The sequence below is a fragment of the Phyllostomus hastatus genome, unplaced genomic scaffold (genome assembly GCF_019186645.2).
Source record: "Phyllostomus hastatus isolate PE091 unplaced genomic scaffold, TTU_PhHast_1.1 phas_contig_86, whole genome shotgun sequence".
In the NCBI taxonomy this organism is placed as follows: domain Eukaryota; kingdom Metazoa; phylum Chordata; class Mammalia; order Chiroptera; family Phyllostomidae; genus Phyllostomus; species Phyllostomus hastatus.
The window spans coordinates 44,809,482-44,833,637 of record NW_025333977.1 but is presented as its reverse complement, the minus strand read 5'-3'; the positions used below and the strand labels follow the sequence as shown (position 1 = coordinate 44,833,637).

General features: G+C 38.7%; 1 protein-coding gene, 1 non-coding gene and 1 pseudogene across 4 annotated transcripts in view; 1 reads left to right on the top strand and 2 right to left on the bottom strand.

The window, feature by feature from the left end:
- PLOD2 (procollagen-lysine,2-oxoglutarate 5-dioxygenase 2) overlaps positions 1 to 24,156 on the top strand; it is a 90,556-nt gene that overhangs the window by 4,171 nt on the left and 62,229 nt on the right. The gene's annotated exons all lie outside the window — the stretch shown is intronic.
- On the bottom strand, positions 715 to 816 carry LOC123827602. Its single transcript, XR_006787262.1, has one exon. It is a non-coding gene; the product is annotated as a U6 spliceosomal RNA (small nuclear RNA).
- LOC123826893 lies at positions 3,997 to 4,515 on the bottom strand (annotated as a pseudogene).

Sequence of the window (24,156 nt, the reverse complement as noted above, 5' to 3'; positions counted from 1 at the left end):
TGCAGGGATGCAGAGGGCTGACTGCATACATTTTTTTGTTTGTTTCACAAGAAAAGACTGATTTTATTTTCAAATTTTTGGAAATAGTTTGCATACATTGCCGCACACCATTCTATGTAAGGGATTTGAGCATCCCCAGATTGTGGTGTCTGTGAGGGTTCTGGAACTAATTCCCTGCAGATTTGAGGGACAACTGTGCTCTCAAATTTCTTTGTGTGCCTGTTCTTGAAATTCTGTTTAAATTTAGCTCCTAGGAAATTCTTCCTCTTACTATCTTTTGTTTGGCTCTCTTTTGAACTTCTTGAGGCAGTTGGTTTATACAAATCGTAACTGCTTTGTATAATAGATGTTTATGTTTAATAAATTATAAATTCTTTGAAGGAAGGACTGAGTCTTATTCGTCTTGTGCTCTTCACAGTACCTTCCCTGTTTTTTGGACACAAAGAAGAGTCTCAATTTATTTTTCTTGAGTTTTTGACCCACTCAGAGAAACATGAAAAGTGGCATGCAGTCAGTGAGATTGCTAGCTGCTCCTTTTCCCAGGATTTTAATTAAGTTCACTGAGCTTTCTTTCTCTATCCTGGGGACCTATACACTACCATGATCTAGCAATTCACAGTGAAGCATCAGGTAAGGCCTTGTTTCTGAACTGTAGTTGGCAACTCTTTCCCATGGTGTGTTTTACACACACACACACACACACACATTTTGCTTGAAAATACAGAATACTTGACAAATTTGTGTCTCAACTTTGCACAGGGACCATATTAATCTTCTCTGTTCCAGTTTTAGTATATGCACTCCTGGAGCAAACACTCCATGTTTTAGTTTTCGTTCTACCTTTCTTGCTCATTTCTGAGTCACCTTCAGAAATGCCTTCCAGTGGTTGGATACCATGATCCTCTTTTTATACATGGTGAAATGAGATTTGGAATGGTTACGTAACTTGCAGAAGATCACATAGCTGCAAAGCTACTCCAGAGGCGTTTGTGCCCTTTCTTCCAGCCGTGCTCCTTATCTTTCTTGACCTCTTCATTGTTCTGTTGCACTTTTAGGACCTATGGGAAAGAAACAGACTGGTCATTTGAGACCTAAAGAAGCAAAAAGAATGTATTGCTAAAAGAGAAAGCACAAACTTTGTAACTTTATGTAAATGGTCAGGGGTGGGGAGATAGGCACAAATTTTAGACAAACTGTGGCCCCCAGGTCATTCCTGCTGATGGTTTTTACATTTTTTTTTGAAGTTTGTTTATTGATTTTAGAGGGAGAGGAAGAGAGAGAGAGAGAAATATCGACTTGCTCCACTTATTTATGCATTCATTGGTTGATTCTTTAAAAGACTTTATTTATGTTTTTTAGAAACAGGAAAGGAGGGAGGAAGAGAGGGGAAGAAACATCCATGTGCGAGAGAAACACCCATCAGCTGCTTCTTGCAGGCCACCAACCAGGGACCTGGCCTGCAACCCAGGCATGTGTCCTGACAGGGAACTGAACTGGTGTCCCCTCAGTTTGCAGGCTCGCACATTCAACCCCCGGAGCCACACCAGCGAGGGCCGTTGGTTGATTCTTGTATGTACCCTGACCTGGACTGCACCCACACCTTGGCGTGTCTTAATGGCACTCTTAACCAACTGAGCTATCCAGCCAGGGCAGTTTTTACATTTTTAAATAGCTGAAAAAATAGCAAAAGAAAACTAATATATTATGTTATGTGAAAATTATGTGAAATTCAGTTTTCAGGGTCCATAAAGTTTTATTGGCTTACAGCCACGTTTATTCATTTACATATTGGCTGTGGTTGCTTTGGTGATACAATGCAGAGTTGAGTAGTTTCAGGGACCGCATGACCTTCAGAGTTGAAATTGTTTACTCTCTGGCCCTGTACAGAAAAATTTTGCCAATCGCTGCCATAAGATATAACATTCCCATTTAAGCTGTGGCTCATGCACCTCTGCTGCTCCTTTGGAAAGAGCCGGACTCTGGGCAGTAGCAGCTGGCCCTGGGCATTTGACATGCCTTTTATTAATTGATTTATTTTTTAAAGTGTAAGGTACACAGCCTGATGATTTGATTTACACGTAGTGTGAAATGATTGCCACATTAGGTTCAGCTCACATCTATGTTCTCATATAGATAGGACAAAAGGAAAAGAAAGAAAAGAAAAAAAAAAAAGGAAAACATTTTCTCATTGTGGTGAGAGCTCTTAGGATTAACTCTCTCAACAGCTTTTCTGTATATCATGCAGCAGTGTTAACTGTAGTTATCCCTGGTGAAGTTGTACCTTTTGCAGAGGTCTGTTTTTCATTTTAGACCTTTGAATTCAAATATAGAGCTTCTGTGTTACAACATTTCAAACACAGAGCTTACTGCTAAGTAGACATGTACTTTGGTGTGAATAATGTACTTGTGATAAAAAATGAACAAAACATTCTGATGGCCATTTGGAAAGGAGATGCGTATTTCATCTTCAGAGCTTGTGTGTGTTCTAGAAATTTGATCTAGTAACTGGGTTATACATTTGTGGCTAGGTTCCTGGGAAGAAATTTTTAGCACATTTATCAATGAGTATTTTTATTCTTCAACGTTTGCTATAAATTATGCTAAACTGAGAAATTGGTTGCTTTTGACGTGACAGATTTTTTCTATTATATTTTACTAGTTTGCATGTGCTGTGTGCTTACTGAAATAAAAGAACTGATTTTTAGAGCTCTTGAGATTTTAGCCAAGAAATAGTTACCCCGAACAGTAGAATGGTAAGCGGTGGTCACGGTGTTGCCTTCACACTACTTACCAGCTTAAGGCCTGTCTATTTCCCCTGAGTTTGTGGTCCTGCTACTGAGGATGGTCTAGCAGTACAAAACTGATCGCTATCCTCGTAACTGGGTCACAAGAATGCCCCTTCAAAAAAATGCTGTTTATAATGAAAAAACACAGTGACTTCAAATAACTTTCAAGGTTTCCCATTCATGGCAACTTTAAAACAAAAGTCAAAGAGCAGAGGTATGTTATTTTTCTATCTAGAGGAAAGATTTTCATTACATATTTTCTTTTGTGTGTTAGAGAGGGAAATTTGTTTTCAAATGTAAATCTTAATTTAAAAAATCCAATTCAGGTTGCTACATTTACGTATTTAATTATTAGATTGATTAATAAATATTTTTCAGGCCTTAATTTTATTAGTAACATATTGTAGCAGTTTTGGGACAATAACAATCATTTTTTATTCCCATTGAAATATGGATATATCTCCTTAGATTTATTTCTGAAAGGAGATGCAATTAAGTGAGAAAAATGCTTGATTTGTTAGGTTAGAAATATACTTTAGTTACTGTTTCTATTTTGCTACAAGAAATTTGCTCCAAAGTTTTGTTTGTGTAGGCTTAGAATTAAATGTCTAATTAGGGAGAAAACTTTATCATTTTATTACTTTTTGAAAAGATTTTACTTATTTTCAGAGAGGGGAAGGGAGGATGAAAATGAGGGAGCAAGGGAGAGGAACATCGATGTGTGAGAGAAGCCTGGGTCGGCTGCCTCTTGCTTGGACCCCAGCTGGGGACTGGCCTGCAACCCAGGCACGTGATCCTAGAAGGGAATCCCTGGTGACCTTTAGCTTTGCGGGAGGACGCCCAACCCAGCCACAGCAGTCAGGGCTAATTAGGGAGAAAACTTTAAATAGTTAGCAGACAATCTTTGCTTTTATTTCAAGCACAGTCAACAGTGAAATCTTTTCCGTTAATGTTCTTTTTGACCTTTACTCTTCTGACAAGGAAGTAACCGTTTCTGTGCCAGTTTCTGAGAGACCCAGACACTTCCGTCATCATAAAGACAGGCGTTGTCTGCTGTGTCTGATTATCCCCTCTCTTTCAGCCGGGCTCATCTATATTTTTTTATCAGACTTGATTTTTATTATAATGTAGTTATTTCTTCATGCTAATAAATAAAAAAATCCAAGAGCCAGGCTTATATATACATATATATATAAAGCAACATAAACAATTACTTTGGGCTTCGTCTTACAATTTGAGGACCCTTCATATTTGCCTCTCTTGCCAGCACCAAATCTGCCTCATCTGAGTCTTTCCGTGTCATGAGCAACATTCACTCTCCACTGCTGGCTGCAGCACCAATTATTCGTCAGGATCAAGACCTCTGGCAAAGCCTCTGGGTTTATCAGCAGCATCTCTTTTCTTCTTTGATTTGCTATCACCGGATTCACTGTCACATAAAGACTTTCTTTTTGTATCATCTTTCTCTTTATCAGCCATTTGAGAATGAAGCAATGCTTCAATTAACTCTGGACAATCTAAATTTTCTTCAGGTGCCCAAGTATCGTCAGCATCAGTGAGTCCCTTCCACTTCAGGAAATACTCCACCTTCCCATTCACTACTCGTTGGTCCAATACTTTTTCCACTACAAATTCTTCAGGCTTTGCCTCTTCAGCTTTTTTACTCTTCCCATTCTGTTTCTTTCCCATTTTTCGCAATGCAGTTTTATTGGAGGCCATTTTTACTGCAGACTTGAAGAGCTATTACTCACCGCCTCCGTGCTGCTCCGGATCCTGGGTGCATGGCGTCTCCCCGGGCTCATATTTACCGCTGTATTTATAATCAAAGTTTTCACTAGAAATGAGAAAAAACCCTCACATTTAAATTTCAGTGTAATTTAATGAACGTGCTTTTTACTGTAAGCATACTATATAAACTTTACATTCAAATAAGCGTTTTGGAGGACATTTTAGAGTTAAAATGAGGGGCTAAATGGTCAACAAAAGTGTTTGTAACAAACATGGTTGAGATTCCAAAGTGGGCCACAGTTAAAATTAAATTTCATTTGATTGTCATGTTGATTGTAGTATTGCTTTTATTTTTCTATGCGTAAGACATCCTGGTGTTTATTACATTAGTGGCTGTTCTGCTCATTTTCTTTAGGGTTACATTCTCAAAATTGTAAAAGCAATTGTTTTTTCTGATTACCTCTATTATGATTTAAAGTTCCTTCCTGAGAGAAACAGAGGGTTTGCTTCTGATGTAAGTGCTGTGGTTCTGCCCCTCTGTGCTATGGACACCATTTGGTAAAGAATCTTACGGCACTAAGGGACTTGCAAACACATGCCATTTTATCACTCTCACCAGTACCCTCCCGTCAGTCCCAGACACTCAAGGGCCCCAAGGAGATATTGAATCTCTAAGGAGATCTTGCCACACAGCTTCACCTCTGCAGGCACGGCAGCAAGTGGAAGACGTTTGCAGAATCCTGGCGCTTTTGGGTTTCTAATTCTGGGACACTGTTCAGGAAATGTCCCAGAAGTTATACTTCTTAATTCCAGTGACCGCCAGCCCCCACTCAACACAGAGCCTGTGTCCCATCAGCAAGGTGCCAGCATTGACTGGTCTGTTTTGCAGGTTTGAAGCCAAATTTTCATGCGGCCTTTGGGTGCTAATTACAGGTGCAATATGCTGGGCTAAGAAGGGAGCCAGTTACTTTTAGGTATTTTAAATGTATTCTCTAACTAGTTCTTTAAACATGTAATCATTTTCTTCCTGCTTCTAGCAGTGTACTAAACACCAGCAACCCTTTTAGCATCTCAGAAAAAGTTCAGCAAATACAGAATTTAAATAATTTCTTAAAAACTAAGAAGGTACCTAACAATCTGGAGGCAGGCTAAAATGCCCCGATTCAATCACCTGGGAGGTCTTAAAGAGCTGTTACGCAGAGGGCAACCCAGTCCCTTGACAGGATTTTCCAGTCAGCTCTGAGGCTCCTTGTCTTCAGAGGCCGTCTCTCTCCTGCTCGAGCCTTGCTGGGTCTTTCCTGGCCGGCAGTCGGTGCCACAACTGTGACCAGAGTGCCCTTCTGGTCCAGACCTTCTGAAATTCCTGTTAGCCATGTCTAGAGAAGGACAATTCTCCTTTTCTTCTTCATTTACTTTAAACAGGTTTGGAATTTTTAAAACAGTGACTTTACTAGGTAACCAAGGGCAAAACAAAAACCTTGCAACTGGAAAACCACCAAAGCAAAGAAACGAACAGGCTTACAAAGTAGGGACACAGAGTTCTTACTTTCCTCTGACTTTAGACAGAGACCTGCCTATCTGGCATCCTGGGGAGTTCATGGATTCTGTGTCCTGCTCAGCTTTTCTCCCCCCCTTCTTCCATCCCACTCCTCATGTCCCACCACTTTCTTTTACACAGACAGCACTTTATTCAGGCTTAGTGTTGGGAAGTCCATGGGAACTGGACTTCCTGACCAGGAATCAAGTGCCCTGACCAGGAATCAAACGGGCGACCTTTCACTTTGTGGGTTGATGTTCAACCAACTGATCCCCACTGGTCAGGCTGATACCCTTGTGATTTCTTGGGTGATAGGAGCATGTTTTGTTCTAATGAGACATCTGTTGGTAGGCTCTTGGAGGGGGATTGCTTACTAGAAACATTAGATGCTTGGAACTTTCAGCCCTACCCACCATCTTCTGAAGAGGGAGAGGGGTTAGAAAATAGGTTAATAGTTGTTGATGCCCTCATGATGAAGCCTCTATAGAAATATATGACGTATGGGTTATGTAGAGCTTCTGGGGTGTTGAATGCAATTGTAATCTAGGAGCATAGTGCACCCCAACTCCATGGGGTCAAAAGCTCCTGCACTCAGGACTCTTTCAGATCTCTATGTATCTCTTCATATAGCTATTCATTTGTATCTTTTAAAATATTCTTTGTAATAAAACAGTTAATAGTAAGTAAACTGTTCCTGGCTCCTGGTGAGCCTCTCCAGCTAATTATTGAACCTGAAGAAGGGCTCTTGAGAATCTCTGATTTGTAACCAAGTCTTACAGAAGCTGTGGATAACTGAGGACCTGCTACTTGTGATTGGCATTTGAAGTAGGAGCAGTTTTGTGGGACTGAGACCTTAACCTGTGGGGTCTGCACTAACTCTGGTTGAATTGAATTGAATTGCAGGACACCCAAGTAGTGTGGGAGAACTGGTCAGTGTTGGGGAAAAAGAAACAACCCGTGTTGTTGTCAGAAATATTGTGTGTAAGTAGTGGAGGAGAAACCTGACAGTGTTTTCTTAGACATAGGGGAACTAGATGTTTGTATACTTTTGGTGGGGACCTGTCAGCATATCCCTAGCTATTAGACAATGTTTTGTTTTGTGGGTGAAAGCTGTTGTTATGTATTTTTGCTTATAAGCCTGTTGGTATTGCTTTAATTCTTGGTTTTGAGCTGTAATTTACATTCACTATCATGAATTTTTATACTTTCATAAATCTACATTTATTTCATTAGTTAAACTTCAAAAATTCGCTGACAATCCATTTACTCTCTAAAGGTAACTGACAGTGCCCTAACTTCTTGGATACAAATATGTACTAAGAATAATTTCCATTGTGTAATACTCTGAAGTGTAACAATATTTCAAAATGTAGTTCAGCAAGTGTTGATTTAATGACTAGTCCGTGTTCTGAATTGCCTTACGTGGAGGATAAATAGGAAAACAAAAGAGGACAAATAAAAACCACTCCAGGCCCAGTTTCTGCTCCACATGGAAACTGTAACTGAGATGCTTACAGGGGAAATCACTAGTATGTAAAGCTGAACGAGCCTGAGGGACCCTTGTGGGGAGCAGCCGAGCACTGGGGGAGGAGCACCGACCTCTGCGCATCAGGAGACCTGGGTCTGAGGCCCAGCCCCCTTCCACTCACCAGCCTTCAGCCAGTTACCGCCTTGTCTCTCCGGACTTCTTTGTAGTTTATGATCTGCATAGCTCTGTTCTTTGATGTTCCTCGAATTCTAAGTGTTAGGATGTGTAGCAGAGATAATGTGCTGCAGGCATGAGGAAAGAGGCCTTAAGTAAACTTCCTGTTGATAAATTTGTTAGGTCAAAGGCAGTGCAGCTACAAAGTTCTTTCATATTTTAATATTCTAGTTATTCTTCCAAGAGCTGGACTTGGGCAGACTTTGGTATTCCTTTGTTCCTAATTAGCTTTTGATTTAGAGGTAGGAAAGTAAGGCCAAGAATAACTAGAATTAAATTTACATTTAAAATTATTCCAGTGTTCTAATATGACAGGAGAAAACAGTCTGGTGTTTACACAAAGCTATTTTCTGTTTTCTGTGAGGAGTCATGCACTCCTTAGTACATTTAAACATTATAAACTTAAAGAAATAAATTTATATTTCTCTTGTTTCTGTCCTGACTGTCTAAGTCATATTGGTTAACAAAAATGATGCTGGTAACTCTTTAGAAATTAAAATCATTTTTTACATGAATCTGCAACAATAAAAAAATTAGTCCTTCCTCCAAATTGTTTCTGAAAATGTTATCAAATCTCATAGGTTTACCTTTTACTTATATTAAATGTCTTTAAAATGTGGTCACATTTAGTAAATTAGGGACATGGTAAATGAAATCAGTTTATTGGAGAGAAGCAGCATTTGTGTGTGTGTATATGAGTGTGTGTGCAAGCAAATGTGTCTAGCATGGAGATTACTGTTTGGCCTTAAGAACAGAGCAGAGAGTTGAAATGCCTTTTGATTGGCACTTTTTTCTGATGTCCTGCTCCGTGTTGTCTCAGTGGCATTGTTTCCGCCAGTGCTTGTGTTTCTAGAATGGGACACATCTCGTGAGTGATACCGTCTTAGTTAGACCCAGCTCTTGGAGGAGCTGGTGGTGCCCACTGCCTTTCCCCTTCTCCTGGCTTTTATTTTTTCCCTGCTGTTTGCAGAGGTGTGTAAAATGAAGAAAGCAGTTCAAATAATACAATTGGAGGAGGAAGAGGGTGGCTTAATTTTGAAAATATAAACTGTTGTTACTTTTACAAGTATAAGACTACTAGAAATCACAGAACCATTTAGTCTGGGTGTTGTTTTTGGAGATGAACTGTGATATCTTGAATAAGCAAGTTAATGTTAGCAGTGATTTCTCCTGTAGAGTAAGTAATGCTAAAGAAAAATTTATTTTTTGGAAGTGTGTTTTTTACCATTGTATTACTATTTAACAAAAAGTAGTTGATGTTTTTATGTCTCTCAGGTTTACACCTGAGGGCCTTATCATGGGTGTGCAGTTCTGAGCAGCCAAGCGCCCCTTCTCCGTACCCAGTCAGGGAAAGGTTCTGTTTCCCCACAGCCAGCAGCAGCCAGCAGCACCGTGGCGGTGGCGGGGTGGTGGGGGTGAGGGGGGTGGTGGTCACCCTCTAGGGCTGAATGGATAGCTAAGATTTTTTTCAGTTTGAGGTAAAAGATAAACTAAGAAGCTTACTTTAAACCACACACATAAACTTAAGAAATGAATGTAAATAGCACTTACATCTCCTTTTCTATAAATGGGTTGAAATTCTTGTAGTTGCAAAATATAAATTTTTCTTAATAAGTTCAGAAAAGTCCACATTTAAATTAGTTTCAAGCATACTTGAATTGTAAAAAATCCTTTTGAAAATGAATTTTATTCAGTTTGAAGAGGTGATAGGGTAGAAGATAAATGGGGATTGGGGTGAAATTGCTTATAAGCTTGTTAGAAAATTATAAAATTTGTGATCTAAATGTGTTCAGACAATTAATTCAGGAAAACCTGAACTAGTAGCCACTGCTGCAAATGCTGGCAAAGGGGAACTTTACGCATGTGAAATTGACATGCCCCAAGCAGAAAAACATTTTAAGTAGCTCATGCTAGGGATTTATCAATCAGGGTTAGTAACTGATGGCATAGCATTTCATAACTATAATCAATAGTATGTCCCAGTCATTCCTGCCGTACTGTGACTCTCAGCCTGTGTCCAGCGTGTGTTGACTCTGGCAGGATGTGCACACTGAGACAGTGTGTGGTACTGGATTTGCTTTCACCTGGTTGAAGGGATTAGCTTGTTGCCTTGGTGATCAGCAGAGGTTTATAAATATGGACTCTGACTGTGATGCCAACCCTGGATGTGCTCCATGGTAGAAGAGGTTCACTTTGCATCACTTGGTGTTTTAAGTTTAGGTGCAAGTCCATTGTGCTTTGAATTATCTGGAAAGCTGTATTGATCCCACTTTTATCCTGAATATATTCCTAAGAAATTGAGGAAGATACTACTTTGCTCTTCAGACTTTAGGGCAACTGCAGAGATGGTATAGAAAAGAGTGTTTGCTTTCTGTTACAGATGGAGCCAGAGGGGACTCTCTATACAGGAAAGGAGCTAGAAACTTCTAACTGTGAATTAAAGGTCTGTGTGAGCTTCGCTGGCTTCCTGGAGTGCATGACTTATATAAAGGCTAGAAGCTCATAAACGGCTTGTGTGCTGATTAGGAAAGAGCTCCGTGGGAGACAGTGCAGGGCAGTGGTTAAGGGGATGGGGTTTTGGAATCACCCAGCCTGAATCTAAATCCCAACTCTAACAGTTATTTGCTGATCTCCTTGGAGCAAGTTACTTATCCTGTCTGAATTATAGTTTCTTTATGATGATGATTGCCTCTGAGAGTTGATTGGAGGGTTAAATACGACAATTCTAGTAAAAAGCTTAGCACAGGGTCTGCAAACAGAAATTGCTCAGTAAGTGCTACTGTTTTAAACAGTATACTTCTAATTAGCATTATTCTAAAGTGAAACCAAGAGTATATGGAATTAATTCTTGTGTCTTGATTGATGATGGGGAGAAAAGTATAGACTGTCAATGAATTCTGGAGAATAAGTTGGCCCTCCATATCCCTAGGTTTTGAATCCATGGAGTCAACCAGCTGCAGATGGAACATAGTATCTAAAATGAGAGAGAAAAGGAAAGAGATGGAGAGAGAGAAACATTGGTTTATTGTTCTACTTATTCACACATTCATTGGTTGATTTTTGTATGTGCCATGACTGGGGATTGAACCCACAACCTTAGCACAACAGGATGACTCTTTAACCACCTGAGCTACCCAGTCGGGGCTGAAAGTTTTCTTTTCATGTAATTCTTTTTTTACCTTTGTAGTTTCTTTGCCCATAGCAGAAACTATAATTAAGTTTGTGGCCAAAACTGCTGAGCAAATCTTCAGAAAGGTATCTTGCATTAGATTTAGAATATTGGTCTTTCTCAAAATTATTTGGAATTGGGACATGCAAATGCTGGTTCATTTTATTTGAATTTTCTAGGCTCTTCCCAGCCACATGTGGCATTTATTTATTTATATAATAATTTATTTATTTTTAGAGAGAGGAGAAGGGAGGGAGAAAGAGAGGGAGAGAATCAATGTGTGGTTGCCTCTTAAGCACCCCCACTGGGGACCTGGCCCGCAACCCAGGGATGTGCCCTGCTTGAGAATCTAAGTAGCAACGCCGTGGTTCTCAGGTTGGTGGTCAGTCCACTGAGCCACACCAGCCAGGACTATTTATTTTTAAATTATGTTTATTTTGCTTATTGTTGGTGACAAGTGCATGTGATAAGTACGTATACTTCAATATTAAAATGAATAAACGCAACTAGATTGGGAATGGATGGGTTAGATTAATATGCATATGTAGTTTTAACAGATCTTTGCTTTCTTTTGATGACGTGTACCCAATAAGATAATGTGCCCAGTATGCAGTCAGTTTAGCTCTTTCTGATAATGTTTTTCATCTGTAAATCATTCTGAATGCTATAATAAGAAATAACAGGTCTCTTGCAAGAATGTTGGGGCATCATTAAGAATCAGTTAAGTACTCAAATAGAATAGATGTTATGAAGATGGTATATCTTTATTTAAAAATTATATTTTTGGTTATAAGAAAATACTTGTAATAACTAAAAGTGAAGACATTTAAGAAGAATAAATTAAATTTGTCCCTGATTTCAGTATCATTAGTAAACAGTGTAAAGCATTGCAGTAGCATTTTTTCATGTGTTCATGTAGCTTTGTATGTTTTCTTTATAAAACCAGGATGCATACTATACCTACTGATAAGCACAGAGAAATAATTTGTATTCTACCTTATTCAGAAAACACTATATTGTAAGTATTTTGTCATGGCTTCACATACTCTTCATGTCATGATTTTTAAGTAACCTGTTCATATTTGTCATTGGATTATTATACCATAATTTGTGTAACCATTATCCTACTATTGGAATATAGCACTATTTTGTACCAACAAAATATAAGGATCTTCTTCAAAATGAGTTTGGTTTTCATTTTTACCAAATGGGTCCCAGAAACAAAATACAGAAATCAAAGGGTATGAACTCTAGTATCTTCTGTTACATATTATCAAGTTGCTCCACCCATCGGGTACCGAGTAGTCTATTATATGATCTCAGCAGCATTGCTTTAAAAAAAAATCTCTTCTAATTTTTAGGGGGAAATAAGATTTAATTCTCTTTACCCTCCTTTTTTATTTCTTAAATACATAGTGATTCATTCATTTGTCAAAATAAAAAGCATCTTTTTGGCCACTGTTCTTTCTTCTGCAACTTGCACATTCATGGCAATCGAGCATACGTTCCAGAGGAGTGAAAAAGGACGACCAATAGATGAACTCTGTAGATATAAGTACTAAGAAGAAAAATAAAATAGGATTAGGGGTGAGAGTGCTGAGATCGGAAAGGTTGTTTGAGGTACTGTTTCCAAGGGAGGCTTTCCGTACTGGTTACCTATGAACAGAGATTTGAAAGGAGGGCTTGTTGCTGGGAGAAGAAAGAGCGTTATGGGCAGTAAGCAGGGGTCACCAGTGGAAATGCCTTGAGCCCAGGATGTGCTTGATGAGACCCTGGAGCTTGAGGTAGGGGTAGAGAAGGGCCGGTGGTGGAAGAGAATAGGATGACAGTCAGGTCCAGATCTCCGAGGGATTTGGAGACTATGGTAATGACTTGGAATTTGAGAACAAGAAGGAAACCATTGGACTATTCTGAGGAAAAAAGAGACAAGATCTGGGTGAATTAGAATGTTACCTCCTCTGAATGGAGGAAGGCTGGATTTCTGCCCCATTCTATGTTTAGACCCTTTTCTGGTGGCTGTGTGCATGCAGCTGCTTAGCTGCTAGAGTGTAGATGTGTCACAGTGGTGGCACTGCAAAGGGCAAAGGGAAGTGGGCAGGGCTCAATGCAGGGAGGCCACTCCGGTAGTGCAGGGAGGAGGTGGTGGGGCCAGTCACAGAGAAGGTGGTTAGGTAAGGCTGGATTCTGTAATGCTGAGAGAATTTGGATGGGAAATGTGAGAGGAACAGAGGAGTTAAACACTTTCATATTAATAGTTTAAATTTGCCTAAGTGCATCAGTTACGAATACACTCTACCTGCCATTCTCCCTATTTTCACTCTTGTTTTACATGGATTGCATGTTTCTTAAGAGACTTTGGTGACACTTTTACAGTTACTTTAATAATTGCCATTATTAACAGTTTTAGTATGTTTATGTCTGTAATGTTGTTATCCAAGTATTTATGTAGTAGAGTGCTAGTGCTGTAAACAGGCCTGTGGGAAGGAGGCCAAAGCAGCTTCTGTGTTTGCTGAGCTGTGAGTGTGGGAGAGAATGGAAAATGTTTAAGTGATGAAAAATTACAGAGCAGCTTGAAGCAGATTTTTAAGTTTACAGAGATTGTCATACGACCAAACCCAGGAGAGGGGGGAACAGATGGGGGAATCTGGCTTCATGACCATAAGGTCAAGGCTGCTGCCACGAGTCCCTGTTGGCTGTTTGCACCAAGGCATCAGCATGTTTGATTTAACGGATCGGAATGTGCTGATGGTGGCTTTCTCTTATATTTGATGCAGTATATTATTAATTAAAAGCTTTGTTTTGAATTTAGCTTTTACTGTTTATTATGTATTAGCCTTAAATCATGTTTAAAGGCCACACTGGGAGATTTATGTGCCTGGAAGCTACTCCTGTCTTCTTTGGTTTCGATTTTGTTCAGTGGGAAGAACGTTCCCATTGAACATTACAACATTAGAGGTTTGGGTTTTATAGCATTTTTACTGACCATACTTTGCATAAAAATGCAGCTACCCTACAGTTGGAAAACAAAGTTTTGGGTGATTCTAAAATGCAGCTACCCTACAGTTGGAAAACAAAGTTTGGGGTGATTCTTATGAAGTGCTACTTAATTTTCTGGAGCAGATGGAGGAAGAAAAACTGGAAAAAGACACTGGAAATGAATTGGCAGGAAAAAATAGGGAAGAATCAGGAGGGTATTGTTTGATACAGCTGGACAGTGAATGAATTGGACACTGGATGTTTTGCTAATTGACTCAAACAGTAATTTGTTGAATTACATAATTTTCTGTTTGCTGAAAAAAGAAAATACTGTACACACATTGATTTAGGCTACAAAAATCTGATAGAACAATTAGTTTTTTTAAATAAAGGACAATAAGTAGCAGTAGATAGTGGCTTCAGTTGTGGCTGATTTAGAGTTACTTGCAAATGGATATGTATTTTCTTCATCTTTTTGAAAAGTAGGATAGACATTGTGCTAAACTGTAACTTGTTAATTGCTTTTTTAAAAATATTTAATTTATTTAATTTTAGAGAGGGAAGGGAGGGGGGGAGAGAGAGAGAGAGAGAGAGAGAGAAACATCAATGTTCGGTTGCTGGGGGTTATGGCCTTTAACCCAGGCATGTACCCTGGCTGGGAATCGAACCTGTGACACTTTGGTTCGCAGCCCGCGCTCAATCCACTGAGCTACGCCAGCCAGGGCTTGTTAATTGCTTTTTTGACAGGAACGTTTGGTCAATGGTACAGAAAGGGACATTTGTTCCAATCCTCTAACTCTCTAGGGACAGAAATGGGGAAAAAAAAAGAATAACTGGGAAAAAGAGGGCCCCTGAGACATCAGTATTACTGGACTACACTTAATTCCATCCCCTTATACAAATAGCACATTTCTTCATCTGAACTTATCTTTCCTTCAGGTCCTAGTGTTAATGGGAATTCCTGACTTCTTCCCTAACTTTTCAGTTTAAAACAGATTTTTCTGTTAAAATCCCTCATCTCCTTCTTGCTTTGAATTTATTGTTGGCATTCACCACAATTTCCACTTACCTGTTCATGCAGTTATTTGCTTACTTTTTGCCACCCGCCACCGCTGTATTACAAGATCAATGAAGACAGTGATTGATTCTTCCAAAAGTATTTATTGAGTGCTTTCCTTCCTTCCCAAAATATTTATTGAATTCTTACTATGTGTCATCTGGGAATTGGGGGTGCATTAGGTTCTGGAGTTTATTTACATTGTCCTACATTTTTACCATTAAACCTCTATAACATTTCACACAGACCCTGATTCCCCGAGAACAGTCAGTAACTATTTATTGAAGAAATGAAAATGGAAGCCAGTGAGGATTATTAGTTCAGGAATATAAACTTCTCCTGAGGCTGGGGACTCCTTTTCTCTTTCACAGGCTGACATTGCCAGGTACCCCTGCCTCGGTGCTACCGTGTGCTGCACGAGCGTTTCTGTCTGACCACAGTGATCTGCCTCCCTGAAATGGAAAATACAGAAACACAATTCTGAATGATTAGTTTGGTCCGAGTAAGGTGGGTCCTAGGCATCAGTATTTTTAAAAGCTCTTTAGGCCCTGGCCCATGTGGCAGGGTTGGATCATCCTCTTGTAATCGAAAGGTTGTGGGTTTGATTTCCGGTCAGGGCGCGGTCAGGGCGCGGTCAGGGCGCGGTCAGGGCGCGGTCAGGGCGCGTACCGTAGGTTGGGGATGTGTTCCCAGTGCAGGTGTCTTCGATCCCAGGTCTGGGGAGCATATGGGAGGCAACCAGCTGGTGCTTCTCTCACTTCTTTCTTGCATCAGTTTTTTCTCTTTCTCCCTTCCTCTCTCTGAAAAAGCACTGAAAAAATGTCCTCAAGTGAGCATAGGAGAAAAAAAAAACTCTTTAGTGTCATGTAGGGCCCCAAAGTATTATGCTAGTGAAAGGAGAGTATGGAATTTATGTCTAGGGGCTTCTCTCCTGTTCAAACACTACTTGTTTAATTTGGGCGGAAGAATTTGTAGGTAGGTTATGTGTGTGTGTGTGTGTTTGTATATTGCTTTTCCCAGGAGTTTTGGAATTTTTTTCATGCCATTCTCATAATTATCAAAGCAACATGATTTTTCACCAAATACCATGGAAGCCTGAGATAGTTTTCACTGCATCAGCCTGACTTTTCTTTCAGTGAAAACTAGAATCTCCCTAATCTTCTTTTGATCGATCTTCTTTTGTAAATTGCATGTGGGGAGCGTATACAGTTAAGATACAAGAATAATTTCTAACTACTTCATGTAGTAGTGATCATTTTATAATTGGCGAATTTATGAAATGTAGCAGTTTTAATTTTAACCGTTAAATTTGTACTTTTTGTAATTTATCTAAACATCTGTTTCTTTATATTTCTTATTATTAAAGATAAGAAAACCATTTACTGCATTTATTTAATACACAGTTTGAACAAATGAGTTTTCTACCTCTCTGGACATAATATAAAAATTTTAAGGGGGCAGAAATAGGAGAAGCAGGAATATTGACACTCAGACACCAGAATGGATTCCAGGAAATTAAAGATTAGAAACAGCATGTGAAAAAGCATTCTTTCTTGGGCCACTTCCTAAGATAAATAGCTCTCTAGAGTTAGGGGCGTTTGGGGGAACTGTGGTATCACTGGAAAGAACAGTAAGTAAGGGTCATAAAACATCAGGAAGAGGTTATGTTTGTTTGGTAGTCTTTGCTTAATTATAGTATTTTATAGAATGATTTTTATTAAAAAGTGTTAAGAGGAAGATCAGAGGCTCAGTGTTTAACTGACAGGAATGCTCCATGCATAAAAAGTGCTAACAAAATAGTTTGAATTTAAGAATTTTTTTTATTCTTATATTTCTTATATTCTTATATTCTTTTAAGTCATACTGTATATTTATGAAAAACTACACCTAAATAGTATAATTTAATTCCAGTTCTTTGAGGTACCTATATTTTCAACAATATATGGATGTATGACGTTATTGTGAATTTTCATTTACTTTGAAAAAGTCTGGAACTAAGAGCCAGTGGGGAGTGTTGGAGTCATCCATACTGAGAAAATACTGAATGCTTACTTAGCCCTCCTTCCAGGTCACAGTGGAATCAGACTCCCCGGGGATCAGTTCTCTGATGAGTAATGCCAGGATCCCTTCCAGTAGCAGGGATGTCTCCTCTTTTGGCTCTGGAGTGCAGAGGCTTCTTGAGACCTTGGACTTTTGAGGATTTACACAGCATCTGGCCCCATGTGACACTGGCTGAGCTTTCCCACCAGGATACCTGGTTCCTGTTACACAGGTTCCCTGAGTGAGCTGCTGACTTGTCCAGATACAGCCTGACCCAGTGCAGTGGAGCATCCTGCCCCATGTGGATTTAAACTGCTGAGATTAGATCACTTTCAAAAGAGCTATTTTATAAATATCTGTTTTAAATATGTATTGTGTTTATGATGACTTAATGACTTGCTATGTTTTTATTCTCCTTGAGGAAGCAGTCGGTGAACTATTCATTTCTGTACTGTTGCAGCTAGAGATGGGGAGAGAGTGGGAGGGAGGGATCGACTTTTTCACAGTGGCCTTCCTCCAACAGTGTTCATTACTGACTACTGATATCTCTTTTCCCCAGTTGCTTTTCAATGTACACATTCCAGTGCTGTAACACGTTTTTGCTCATGACTTAAGGTGATTGCATTTAGTTGTTATTAAAGTGATAGGAATGTGCAACTATGGCTTGCTTATTCTACAAATAGGTTTTTAAAAAAGAAAAAGAAAAACACCCCTACATATCGATTTCTGCTAAAACCAGTGCAAATCTAAATGAAGTATTACAAGGCACAGAGGAGGTTTCTATTTTAAGATGAGCTTGGTCATTACCCTGTCTTATGCACAGTGATAAAATACTTAATCTACATCAGGTTCTTTGATAGTTGCAGGGACTCTAACTATCAGGGACTGCTTCAGGACAGGGAATATGACATTGAGACGTCTTATCATCTAGAAGGTCCCAGTGAATCCTTTTGATTAAAAACATCTCACCATTTTTCCTGTGAAGCAGGCTAATCTTTTATAGTCTTCTTAAATATTTTGGAATTCATCTTCACTCTTTTTTCTCAAACCCCGCATCTAAATCTGTCAATCAGTTTGTTTAGTCTACCTTCATGCAGATCCAAACCAAACAAATGCTCCACATCACCATTGCTTCCAGTTGAGATTATTGTTGTAATCACTTCCCACCAGGCTTCCTCATTTTACCCTTGAGCACTTCCAGTCATAGAAACCAGAGTAATTCTGTTAAACTCTAGTCACACCATGGGTCACAGTATTTGTAAAGCAGTAACGAGTTCAGATTCTGGAGCCAGGTTTTCTGGGTTCAAATCTAGGCTCTGACATTTATAGGCTATTTAATTTTGGGCAACATAAGTGTATAGTTGGAATAGTTGTACTTGGATTAAATAAGTTAATTGTAGCTACATGGTAGATATTAATAATAGTAGTAGTAGTATTTTAGCAATTATTATGTCATCCTTTTACTCAAATTTTTCTAATAGCTTTGTATTGCACTTGCAAAACTTAGAAAAGTTAACGTGTTTAGGATTTACATTGTTTTGCATGAAATAAGGTCCAAGGTCAATTATGTTGACTTCTGCTGCTGTTGCTGCTGACCTTCAAGACTTGTAATCTTCAGAAGTAAATCAGATGCAGGCCAGACTTGTCCAACAGTGACTTGCCAGTGAGAATCATTCATGTATGTCTTTTCACATATGACCTGGTGCAGAATTTAAGGAGGTCACTATTCAAAACTGAGAGAAGAAATAAGAAGGCAGGAAAATCAGGCACTTATACAACAGGAAGCTGATTGGATCAGAGCTTATTACGTTTCAGAGGAGTTTTTGTCAGTGAAGCAGATGGGAGCACATAGATAACCTTTGATATGGGCTTTTATGTCCAATCAAAATATTGTTATAAAGCTAATTTTACATAGAAAAACAAATTGTGGGACAGTATTGTGCTCCTGTTAATTTTCAGAATTTGTTTAATTTATACAAATATATGTTGCATACTTTTGGCCTATTCTGTCTTTTAAAAAATCACCTTGCAATCATAGTTGAAATAAATAATATTTCTCATTAAAACATTAACATGTTAATTTGTCATAGGCTTTAGTAATTCAGAACAGAACCTAAGGCTTTCTTTGTTTGGAATAATATGAGATAAATTCTCATCAGTTTATCATTTTATTTATTGAATATCAACCATATGATAAAATATAAATGTAGAAAAACTAAAAGTACTAGAAAATATGGAATAATATTTATTATATTATAGCAATTAATTATTATGTATGACATTTTATAATTGCAGCATGTGGAAGACCTTTATAAAGTATAATACAAAACCTAGAAAAGTAAGAGTTAATAGTTGATAAACACAATGCCATTAGAACAATGATGATAGAAAAAGAAATTCTGCCTGGCAGAAATCATGTAGCCAAAACAAAGTCAAAGATAAATTGTAAATGGGAGGAAAATATTTGACTCAGAACATGTACTTGCAATTTATTCTACAAATGCAGTCATACATATATATCTCATTATCTGTTGTAGGGTTTTTGTTTTTGTTTTTTTAAGTACAGCATTGGGATCACTGGGTCAAAAGGCAGTTACAGCCCTGGCTGGTGTGGCACAGTGCATTGAGTGTCAGCCTGAGAACCAAAAGGTTGGTGATTCAATTCTCAGTCAGGGCACATGCCTGGGTTGCAGGCCAGAGGCAAGCAGTGGATGTTTCTCTCACACATCGATGTTTCTCTCCTCTGTCTCCCTTATTCTCTTTCTAAAAATAAGTAAATAAAATCTTAAAAAAAATGGAAGAGAACTAAAAAAAAAAAAAAAAAGCAGTTCGATCTTTAATTTTTTGAGGTATCTCCATACTACTTTCCACAGTGGCTGCACCAGTCTGCATTCCCACCAACAGTGCAAAAGGGTTCCCATTTTCTCCACACCCTTTCCAGTACTTGTTGTTTGTTGATTTATTGATGATAGCCATTTTGGCAGATGTGAGATGATATCTCACTGTGGTTTTAATTTGCATGTCTCTGATGGCTAGTGATGTTGAGCAGTTTTTCATATGTGTATGGGTCATCAGTATGTCCTCCTTGGATAAGAGTCTATTTAGGTTCTTTGCCCATTTTTTGATATCAGAACCCCAAAACACCAAAAGAATATATACGCCCCTATGTTCATAGTAGCACTATTTATAATAGCCAAGATGTGGAAACAACCTAAGTGCCCACCAGTAGATGAGTGGATAAAAACATGGTGGTACATTTACAAAATGGAATACTATGCAGCAGAAAAAGAAGGAACTGTTTTCCTACAGCATGGATAGAACTGAAGACTATCATGCTAAGTGAAATAAGCCAGTTGGTGAAAGACAAATACCATATGATCTCACTTATAAGACGAATCTAATGAGCAAAATAAACTAATGAGCAAAATAGAACCAGAGGCTTGGGAACAGACTGACAGCTGTAAGAGGGAAGGGAGAGGTGGGGACTGGTTGAAAGCAGGTGAAGGGATTCACCTTTTAAAGAACACGTATGAATAACCCATGAACATGGACAACAGTGTGTGGATTGACTGGGAGTGGGAGGCAGGCTGGGTGGAGGGAGGCAAAGGGCAAAAATTGGGACAAGTGTAATAGCATAAACAATAAAATATTTAAATAATAAAATTAAACCAAAGTACAGCATTGGATTAGAAACAATGTAAATATCTGTCATTATTATGGTGGTTAAATTATGCCTCATCCATCTAATGGAATGTGATGCAGCTGGGTTTTAGTTGAAAATATCTCAAAGATATGTAAATATTTTTAAAAACATGCAAAAATGGGTATAGAGTATAAAGTATTTGTTTTTACATGTATTAACATACTTCTTGAACCAACGTAGGAGCAATATCATCAGTATCTCCAAGGGAGAGTCAGCTGGATGTCTGGGAGAAAGGGCTGGGAAAGAACATCGCTTTCTGCATTATCTCCTGGTCCAACAAATTAAGTTACGAAGAGTGGCTGGCAAAGGAAACAAATCAGTCATGTGTATATATAAACATATGTTTTTAAATCTTCTGACTTGGTACAGTGAATGCTAGAATGCTTCTGCTGTTTTATGGGATATACTCAAAAAAACCCCATTTCTCTTACATAAAGTTTATGACAGTTTACAATCCAAAATGAACAATAAAGCTCCAGTTTTTTGGAGTCTTGTAGTAATCCTGTAGCAGATATCTATAGTTGTAGATATCAGATCACCTACATTTAATTTTACAACTCCATTAATATACTGATTCAGTTTTCAAGTAATCTCTTATATGGCAACTTCAGCTTATTGAACAATATGGAGAACCAGCAAGTTGTGGGTGAGGATTCTGAGTTGCCAAAGTAGATGCCATAAAACTCTCAAGACTGTGAGGATGGATGCAAGGTAGATAGATATAACAGAAAAGTTCCCTTCTGAAAAGTATTATGTGTTCATGGAAATGTGAAGTGGAAGAAGCAAATGCTTCGCTGTATGTGATGAGTGACAGTTACAACTTTTTTCCTCTCCTGTTTCCCTTTCAGCCATACCACACTTTATCAGGTCCACTTTTATTTGAAAAAAATTGGAGGGGAGGCCTATATGGCATTATGTTTCATTAGAACACTAAATCGTGAACTTTTAAATTATGCACAATAATTAAATGGCCATTTAAACTATCCCATTTTGTTTGCACATTGGTGAGGGAGAGGTATGAGGTAAGTTGTATGAGAGAGGTATAGGGGAATAGCAGAGGTTGTAACAAATCTAGTCAGGATTCAACAGACTTTAGCACTGCAGACTCGGGTTAGAGCACCTTGCACTATCACTGTTGTACAACCAGAACCCATTCTTTTTATAGTGAATGTATTTCCTTTTATTTTGTGATTGCCCATGCTGCTTTTAATTGTGTATCCCAAATTCATTTATTCTCATTCCTTTAGGTAGGCAGACTTCTTCAAAAAGATAACAATGGAGAAGTAAAAGTCACCTTATTTTAGGCACCTTGCCCTTATACTTTTCTCAGGGGCGTGGCTTCCTCCTCTGTCTCCAGGTAGCCTCTGCCCCAGGGCAGCTCTTCTTTGTGGTTTGTAGGAAATTAGCAGGAATATATTAACTCAACCCCTGCTGTTTTGTCCTGGTCGTTAGCTTTACTATTTCTGCTCTTTGCTTAGGAGTGTGGGAAATATTTTAGTGTCTTTGTAATATGTGGAATAGTAGTAGATTTTTCTTAATTTCAATGACTCTGGTTATATTTTGTTTGCTTTTTTCTTTTGTCGATTATGTTCTAGTTAAAGGACACATGAACAAAACCCAGGGGGAGGGTGGAAGCAAGGGAGGGAGGCGGGTCTGGAAGGGGTAGAGGGGAGGGGTGGGGAGAAAATACAGACAACTGTAATTGAGCAACAATTAAAATAATTTAAATAAAAAAATAAAATGTGGAATAAGCAGCAACAGATCAAAGTTGTCTGAATCAACTACACAACCTTGGGACTAGATTTCTGGCCGACAGTTCATAGTCTCTGCTAAAGCATTTGCCTGGCAGATAAGTTACACAGTGTCACTCAAAGGAGGTTTCATTACTGGTACAACTTTCTGTGTTGGAGGTTGCAACCCTTGAACCCATGGAATTTAACATATTGAAGTCTGCTGTGTTCAAAAGGGGCAGGTCCCTTTTCCCTTGACATTAAAATTACATCCAAGGCATAGATTTCATAACTTTTGAAAGGATGAATTGTGCTCTTCAGTTCATAAATCCTGGAAAATGGTCTCATGCTCTTTGTATTAATATTTATAAAGATAGTAAACTGATTCTCCAAGACAAGTCCATTCATTCTGCATTCTTTTACTTGTACGTTGTATTTGCTGTGGTCCATATTTGTGCCCCCACCCCCCAAACTCATAAGTTGAAATCCTAACCCCAAGAGTATAGTATCAGAACATGGGGCCTTTGGTTAAGTCATGAGGGTAGAATCTTCACAAGTTGATTTAGTGGTCTTATTAAAGAGGCAGCAAAGAGACTCCAGTCTCTTCAACCACATGAGGAAACAGCAAGAAGGCACTGGCTATGAACCAGGAGGAAGGCTTTGCCTGACCATCTGGGAGAAATATATTCCTGTTTTTATAAGCCACCTGGTTTGTGCTATTTTGTTATAGCAGTCCGAATGGATTAACATAGTGTCAAGACAAAACCTGCCTCCGCTCCATTAATTCTTCCCCTATTTATTCTTCCCCAGTTATTTCTTGTGAAATAAGATAAAGGAAATCTATTTTTTTCTCTTCAAATATTAGGAGATGGGGAGTGGTGAATCTTTTTTTTTCTTTTTCAGATAGAAAACATTTTTAATCCCTCACCTATTCCTAACTCCTAGGAATTCTTGAGCATAATATTAATAGCCCTTTGACTCTGTCTTGAAATGTGTCTCCCATTCAATACTAGGTTACCCAACAGGCAAACTCAACATGTGTATATATAATCAGAAAACATGGGTATCTAAACAGAAAATCAGAAAACCTAAAAATTAAATTAAAAATTAAATTAAATTAAAATTTAATTTAATTAATTAAAAATTTAATTTAATTAAATTTTACCTCATGTACAGCATTTTTTTTTCTATTTGAAATGTATATTTTGAACTGAAGTACTTATGAGGTGGTTTCATTCCACTTTGGTTTCAGTCCACTTTGATGTACTAGGAGCCTACGGCCTCTGGAGGTCTTAATCTGGCCCTGCTTCATTTGATATCTGGTGTGGGGGGTGACATTCTGGTTCTGGAAGAGTTTATCCTTAACTTACTGCCCTTCTGCCATTTGTATCCCTGGACTGTTTCTCATCCAGTCTTTTATACATAACCGGCCATCCTCGCCTATCTTGTCTTATTGCCTGTACTGCTGGGGTGACCAACTCGTCCTGGTCTGCCCAGGACTTTCCGTGTCTCAGAACCAAGAGCCTGTGTTCTGGCAGCCTCCTTAGTCCTGGGCAGACTGGCAGTTGGTCACCCTGCATACCACCCCTCCCCACCGCCTCCTAGCGCATCTTTTGCTGTGTGTCTGTGGACTGCCCACAGTGGACTGTGGAAGCTTAGGCTTCCATCTGAGTGCTAACATGTGTGAAAGTGGTCTCTATATAGCATTAGTGCTTGAATGTTACATTC